An 8990-nucleotide genomic window follows, 5' to 3' on the forward strand; every position below is an offset into this window, starting at 1 on the left:
ATGGCTAGCCTTCAAATTCTTTCTCTTTTACTCTTTTCACTCTTTTTGGCCAAATGTTGTTACTCCAAAGAAGAAGATTTCGTGCGGTGTCTTTCTGAATACTCTGAAACAAACATTACACAAAAAAATTTACACCCTAAATTCTCCAAGTTATTCATCGATCCTACAATATGCTCAGAAAAATCCGAGATGGTTGAACTCTTCACATCCTGTTTTCATAGTCTCCCCTACAAAAGAATCAGATATCAAGTCGGTTATTCTTTGTGCAAAAAAATTAGGATTGCAATGAAAATAAAAAGTGGTGGTCATGACTATGAAGGCATATCTTTTCGCTCTGAAACCCCGTTTGTTATGCTTGATTTAAGCAATCTTGACAAAATCGAGATTGATTTAAAAGAAGGAACAGTTTGGGTTCAAGCAGGGACGACTCTCGGCCAGCATTACTATGCAATTGCCAAGAAAAGTAAAGTTCATGCATTTCCAGGAGGTGTCTGCTTTACTGTTGGAATCATCAGTGGTGGTGGGCTCGGCGCATTGATGAGGAAATTTGGCTTAGCAGCTGATAACGTTGTAGATGCTCGCGTAATGGATGTAAATGGAAAAACTCTTAATAAGAACAAAATGAATGAAGATATGTTTTGGGCAATAGAGGAGCAAGTTTTGGCGTTATTTTAGCATGAAAAATGACAAAACACATCACATCAACTACCTGATGGTTTGTTCATCGGAACAGTTATCCAAAATGATGGAACAGGGAATGACAAGTATGTCTTAATGTTTTTTCATCAATCACTATATCTCGGACCTGTTGATGAGTTAATTCCATTACTCAAAGAAAAATTCCCTGAATTTGATTTGGAGAAAAAAGATTGCTTCCAAGAGCCTGTTGTGGACTGTAGTAACTGTTGGGTTTTATTTGACCTAAATTTTTTATCATAAATAGGTTTTCCTTTTAGGAAAAGGTTTTGGATTGACTAATCATTTTCTTGTAGGAAAAGGTTTAGGACTCTATAATAGAGTAATGTTCCTTCTAACTTAATTAGCATTCACAATGTAGTCTTAAGTGCTTTGAGAGTTTTGGTTAGGGAGAGAATTTGTGGGTCACAAGCTTGATATGTTATCACTTGTGTGAACCTCCCATGTATTCTGAGTGAATTTGGTTGAGGTTGTTTCTCTCTGTATTTTGTACTCTCATATTTATAGTGGATTGCTCATCTCCTTTGTGGACGTAGGTCGATTGACCGAACCACGTTAAATCTTTGTGTCTTTTGATATATTTCTCGTTGTCTTCTTATGCGTGGTCTTTTGAGATTTCCTTTGCTAGCTTCCGCTTTTACACCTGCTTATTTTCGGTCCTAACAGTAACAGGCCTTGCATTAAGAAAGAATGTCGCGAATCATCCTGGATTGGATCAGTCTTGTATTTCTATGGTAGGAGAACAAATTAGTCACTTGAAGTTCTACTAGAAAAGAGTATTCCAACACAGAAGAATTACTTTAAGCCACATCTGATTTTGTAAAAAGACTGTTTTTGGAAGAAGAAAGACCTCAGATTATAATGGAGCCATATGTTGCAAACACTCCAACAAGTGCTTACCTGAATTACAGGGACCTTGAATCAAGATTACTACGACTATTCCAAGGCAAAAATATGGGGTGAAAAGTATTTCAACAGGAATTTTGGAGAGGTTGGCTAGAGTGAAAAGCTAAGTTGCTCGGACTCGGGTGCGAGTATCCGAGACTGATGCGAATCCGAGAGTCGGACTCGACAAAATTTAAATTTTAAGATTCGGGGGTGCGAATCCGAGTATGGATACGGGTGTGGGGATTCGGCTAAATTTTTTCAATATTATAAAATATAGTTATAATAATAATAATAATAATAATAATAATAATAAATATCTTGTAAACATATACTTTAAAGCATATCAATTATAGATATACAAATTTAAAAACATAAATTAATTATAACTTGTTATTAATTAATTTTAAAAAAATATAATTCTTTTTATTTATTAAAAAAAAAAACTGATCATATATATATATCCTAACTTTAATTGGACACTACAATTCATTAAGATACTGTGTGTTGTCCTTTCTTCTTCCAAAAAAGCCTTTTCTTCTCCCAAGAAATCTTTAGCATGGTATGTTCCTTTTCAAGAAAAAAAGTTCTCTCTTATTTTTCATGAAAAAGACTTTAAAGCTCTTTGTTTTGTCCATGGAGCTTCGCCTCCTCTATGTTCAGGTACAAAAAAAGTTGTCTGCTCTCTTTCTCTATTTGTAAGCTTTGCCTCTTCACTGTTCTTTTCCATACAAACTTCATCGGAGAAAAGTCGTCAACTTTCCTCGGCCATGAAATCGATGTCTTCTTCTCCATTTTTTCTCTCGGCTCGGTCAAAGTATCCGGACCAGACTGACCGAATCCGACACGCACCCCGCACCCGCACCCGCACCAGAGTCGCGTCGAGACGGGTTCGGCTGGAAAAATGAAGAGTCTGTGCAACATAGGTGAAAAGTAAGGTGGATCCCAACAATTTTTTTCAAAAATGAACAAAGTATTCCACCTTATCATACAGATATCTTAAGAAGACTGAATCCTATGTCAACTGGACTGCATCAAGATGTTCGAAGTTTTATAAAGATAATTCCTTTTTTCCCCTTATCAAATTTAATATCAACTTCATCGCATCTTAATTTGCAAAATAAATGATGAAGACCTGTTACATCTAAAGGTGGATCCAAAAGATTACTTGTTATGAATAAATTATTTGTATATCTTAAGTAATTTTTTCAATAAATTATTTATATTATCTTATGTATACACTTGTTATATTGCAATTAAAGCGGTCAATATGGGCTAACTCATCCCATCTGGGCTAATCTATACAGATTTTGACATTTTAAAAGTCATGTCTCACTAGCTCATTTTTGTATGGGCCAGAAAATGCTCGGCCCAACCCACAAGTACGTGTGCTACAGGCTTCCCGAGCCAGCCCACTTTTAAAAAAAAATTATATTTCTGTATAATTATTAAAATAAATTATAAATTACAATTTAAAAATATTATCATAAATATCGATAAAACAATATTATATAATGTTAATGTTACTACTTGTTAATAAAATCTACAATAAAATTATCTTTATAATATTTATTAAGTTTTTTTTTTCAAATAAAAGTATAAATATCTAGAAATAATAACCTAATTGTTTTGAGTTTGGACTCTCTTTAATTTTAAATTTTAATATTACATCATATTTTTTAATACGACATTAGCGATATTTCTCAAGCCCCACAAATCAACAGGCTTATACAGGCAGAACTAAAAAATTCTTTCCTTAAATGGGCTCCAAAAATCTTAGTCCAGCCCTATTAAATCTCGAGTTACCAAGCCGACCCAACAGGTATCGACGTTTCTAAATACAGTTACATCATTTGAATATCTTGTATATATACTTTTTGTATATCATATGTATAACTGTTATATATACATGATATCCACGTATGATACATAACTGATATCACATGCATGACATTATGCACAGTGGTTCCAGCCAGATACTGTCGTAGCTTAGGTTTTGCTGCCAAATTATATACATGACACAATGAAGAATATTTACATCATCAGTATGCAGTGCGCCTTGAAAAATTTGTTGTATAGAAAATATAATTGAGAAATAGAATATTGTTTAGTTGATTGTAGTATTTTTTTCTAGATTTTTATGTGGCTAGTTAATTATAGTATCCTTTCTAGTTTCGCATGTGACTATCTATTTTATTGTCCAGGTCATTTACATTCTGACGATTATTATGAGCCAATAGTATGGTGTTCTTATACTTAATTACTTCTCTTTATTCTCCTTTCACTATTTTTTCTTTCATTATTAAATATATTGTGAAGTCTCTCAAATGTTCAAGCATTCTACATTATGTAAAATATATTGTTGTTTATGTTGGGAAAACGCGGACAAGCAAAAAAATATATATGGTAAAAGTAATGAAAATAAAATGGGAAAATAGCGACACCAAGAATTTTACGTGGAAACCCTTCTGAATAAGGGAAAAAACCACGAGCCAAGAGGAGCAACTGATATTACTATAGTAAGGAACTTTACACTGTGTAGTCACGAATACAATACTCAAAGTGACTACTACACACTCAAAAGGAACAACACTCTTTTGGTTTCCGTCTTACTAAAATATCGCTCACACTCTATTTTTCTTCACAGACTACTTTCTTGTATAGTCTATGGAATACCTCACTTTGCTCTCAAAATGGTTTTTCTCTCTAACTTGGTGTGTTCTACAAATGAGCAAGAATGCTCTATTTATAGAAGGATAAAACCATGCTTATGTCACTAATGACATAGGTAAATATAGCAAAGTCAAAAATGGTTGCAAATCTTACCAATTTGCCAACTACCAAATCTTTTCTTTTCAACTCCAATTACTATTCCTTTTTAACAATTGCTTGTACCAATTGAATAGCTAAAGTTGACTAAAAAATGGGATGGATTCAACAAATCTCCCCCTCCAGTCCCATTTACTGGAAGAAGGTATCTTCAACTTCTTTAGAGAGAGCTCATACCCACAAGTTCTTTGCATAACTCGAACTTGTCTTTCGGTATCATCTTGGTCAGCATATCTGCAGGATTTTCACTTGTGTGAATCTTTTTGACGTGAAATGATTCATTCTCCACTTTCTCACGAATCCAATGATATCTGACGTCGATGTGTTTTGTTCTTGCATGGTACATGGAGTTCTTGCTCAAGTCTATTGCACTCTGGCTGTCACAATAGACAATATACTCCATCTGATTCAAACCAAGCTCTTGAAGAAATCGCTTTAGCCATATCATCTCCTTGCCGGCTTCAGTAGCCGCAATATACTCAGCTTCAGTTGTAGATAGTGCAACACATTTCTGCAACTTTGACTGCCATGATATAGCTCCCCCTGAAAAAGTAAACAAATATCCAGTAGTGGATTTTCTGTTATCAAGGTCACCTGCCATATCAGAATCTGTATAGCCTTTCAAGATTGGATTTGATGCTCCAAAACACAAGCATTCATCTGAGCTTCCTCTAAGATACCTGAGTATCCATTTCACAGCTTCCCAATGCTCTTTTCCCGGATTTTCGAGAAATCTACTGACAACACCAACTGCGTGAGCAATATCAGGTCTAGTGCACACCATTGCATACATTAGACTTCCGACAACGGAGGAATATGGAACTTTGGCCATGTTCTCTTTTTCCTCCCTAGCTGTAGGACACATCTTCTTGCTCAACTTCATATGACCAGCAAGAGGTATACTCACAGGCTTCGCATTCTTCATATTGAAGCGCTCCAATACGCGTTCAATGTACTTCTTCTGGGACAAATAAATCTTCCTTTTATCTCTAAGACGAGTAATTCTCATGCCCAAAATTTGCTTGGCATGACCCAAGTCTTTCATAGAAAAAGACTTACACAACTCTTTCTTCAGCTCGTCAATCTTGGAAGTATTCTTGCCCACAATCAACATATCATCCACATACAACAAAAGGATGATAAAATCTTTGTCAGAAAATTTTTGTACAAATACGCAATGATCTGAAGAAGTCTTCTTATAGCCTTGCTCCCCCATAACAGATTCAAACTTTTTGTACCACTGTCTGGGAGCTTGTTTTAGGCCATAGAGACTCTTTTTGAGTTTGCATACAAAATTTTCTTTACCATCTACTTTGAAGCCCTCAGGTTGTTCCATATAAATCTCTTCTTCTAGGTCACCGTGAAGGAAAGCCGTCTTCACATCCATCTGCTCAATCTCTAAATTAAGACTAGCAGCCAAACCTAGAACTGTGCGAATCAAGGACATTTTCACAACAGGAGAAAATATTTCGTCAAAGTCAATACCTTTCCTTTGACCGAATCCCTTAACAACCAATCTAGCTTTGTACCTGGGCTTCAAGTTGTGTTCTTCAACTTTAACTTTGAACACCCACTTGTTCTTCAAAGCTCTCATGCCCTTGGGCAATTTTACCAACTCATAAGTGTGGTTCTCATGCAAAGACTTCATCTCGTCTTGCATGGCTTCAATCCATTGATTCTTGTGCTCATCTTCCATGGCCTCCTCATAACATTCAGGTTCTCCCCCGTCAGTGAGTAACACATACTCATTGGGTGAATAACGGGAGGAAGGAAACCGCTGTCTTGTGGACCTCCGAAGCGAAATATTTGATTCGTCCACAACTTCATGAGCAACAGGATCATCAATAACAATATCATTGTTATTATCAACATCAACATGTTGATTCGATACATGATTCTGGGCGTCACCATGATTATCAAACCCAACAACATCATGCACACTTGTGTGAGGAACTTCATCATGATGAACTATACCATCAAAACTTGAAGATTCTACCTTCTCCGCTTTGTCAATATCTTCAATTGTTTGATTCTCCATGAAAATAATATCACGGCTTCTCACAAGTTTCTTTTCAATTGGATCATATAGCCTGTAACCAAATTCATCTAGGCCATATCCAATGAAGATGCATTGCCTTGTCTTGGCATCTAATTTTGACCTCTCATCTTTCGGCACATGTACAAAAGCTTTGCAACCAAATACTCTCAAATGGTCATAGGAAACATCCTTTCCATACCAAACACTATTTGGTACATCACTTTGCAAAGCAACAGCAGGAGATAGATTAATAACATGTGCAGCGGTCAATAAAGCCTCACCCCAAAATGAGTTTGGCAACTTTGCTTCAGAAAGCAAACATCTAACTCTTTCCATCAAGGTCCTGTTCATCCTCTCAGCCAAACCATTAAGCTGAGGAGTCTTGGGAGGAGTCTTCTGGTGTCTAATACCTTGATGCTTGCAGTATTCGTCAAATGGTCCACAATATTCACCACCATTATCAGTACGAATACATTTCAATTTCTTTCCAGTTTCTCTTTCAACTGAAGCCTGAAACTGCTTAAAGACACCTAACACTTGGTCTTTAGTCTTCAAGACATAGACCCAAAGTTTTCTCGAGCAATCATCAATGAAAGTGACAAAGTAAAGTGCACCACCCAATGTCTTTGTCTTCATTGGACCACATAAATCAGAGTGCACTAACTCAAGCAACTCTGTCTTTCTCGAAGGAGGGTAGGACTTAAAGGAAACTCTATTTTGTTTACCAGCCAAGCAGTGCTCACATTTTTCTAATTTAGAACTTTGGAAATTTGACAATAATTTCTTCTTGGCTAGAACATTAAGTCCTTTCTCGCTAATGTGGCTAAGCCTCTTGTGCCATAATGTTGAAGAGCTATCGCTCTCAACCGCATTCACCATATCAACACAAGTAGAGGCCGTAGTCCAGTATAGACCACGACGTTTGTTACCACGAGCCACAACCAAGGAACCCTTAATGAGCTTCCATTTTCCATCACCGTTGGTACTAACATATCCTTCATCATCTAAAACACCAACAGAAATTAGGTGCAGACGAACATCAGGAGCATGTTTCACATTGTTCAAAACTAGTTTAGTTCCAACACTAGTTTCCAAACAAATTGTACCAATACCAACCACCCTAGAAACAGTCTCATTACCCATACTCAAGGTTCCAAAATCACCAGGAGTGTAGGAAGAGAAAAAATCCTTCCTTGATGTCACATGAGATGCGGCACCAGTGTCCACAACCCAGCTTGACTCATCACAAGCAATATTTATCATGTTTGCATCAAGAACGGTAACAAGATCTTCGGTGGTGACGGTGGCTAGGCAATTTTCATTGCCATCTTCTTTAGTTTCCTCTTTGTTTTTGTTCTCCCTCTTCAACTTCCTGCAGAACTTCTTTGTGTGCCCTTTCATGCCACAATGATAGCACTCAATATCCTTAAGTCTGCCTTTGGATTTGCTCCTATTTTGTTCTCTATGCTGAGAACCACGAGTTTTATTTCTCCCCCTGGGGCCAGTTATCAGGACATCCGACGAAGAGGAACCTTGAGTTTTTCTTCTCATCTCTTCGTTCAAGACACTACTCTTGGCGGAATCCATAGAGATCACACCATCCGGAGCAGAATTTGACAATGACGTTCTAAATGTTTCCCATGAATCTGGTAGGGAACCAAGTAGAAGCAAGCCTTGAATTTCTTCATCAAATTTGATGCCCATAGCAGATAATTGGTTCATTATCCCCTGAAAATTATTCAGATGGTCTGTCATCGGAGAACCATCATGATACTTCAAACTCAACATCTGCTTTATTAAGAACATTTTGTTGTTGCCAGTCTTTCGAGCATACAAACTTTCAAGATGCTCCCATAGGGTTCGAGCATGTGTTTCCCCAGAAATATGGTTCAACACATTATCGTCGACCCATTGCCTAATGAATCCACAGACCTGTCTATGCAACAGATTCCACTCTTCATCTGTTTTATTATCAGGCTTTACAGTGGTAAATACTGGTTTGTAAAAATTCTTAACATAAAGCAGATCTTCCATTTTCCCCTTCCAAATGGCATAATTAACACCATTCAAAGTAACCATTCTACTTGTGTTGGCTTCCATTGTTTTCCCCAAAAAATATAGTTATCGCAAATCAAAGTAAATCTTTTCTGATGTGGAAGTTCAGACTGTGCTGCAACCACAGAGCATACTCAGATAAAACCTTGGCTCTGATACTAGTTTGTTGGGAAAACGCGGACAAGCACAAAAATATATATGGTAAAAGTAATGGAAATAAAATGGGAAAATAACGACACCAAGAATTTTACGTGGAAACCCTTCTGAATAAGGGAAAAAACCACGAGCCAAGAGGAGCAACTGATATTACTATAGTAAGGAACTTTACACTGTGTAGTCACGAATACAATACTCAAAGTGACTAATACACACTCAAAAGGAACAACACTCTTTTGGTTTCCGTCTTACTAAAATATCGCTCACACTCTATTTTTCTTCACAGACTATTTTCTTGTATAGTCTATGGAATACCTCACTTTGCTCTCAA

The 8990-nt window shown here is 36.7% G+C and overlaps 1 pseudogene; it reads left to right on the forward strand.

Annotated features, from left to right (window-relative positions):
- LOC107016950 lies at positions 1–1659 on the forward strand (annotated as a pseudogene).
- The last annotated feature ends 7331 nt before the right edge of the window (positions 1660–8990 follow it).

The sequence above is a fragment of the Solanum pennellii genome, chromosome 1 (genome assembly GCF_001406875.1).
Source record: "Solanum pennellii chromosome 1, SPENNV200".
NCBI classification, from domain to species: Eukaryota; Viridiplantae; Streptophyta; class Magnoliopsida; order Solanales; family Solanaceae; genus Solanum; species Solanum pennellii.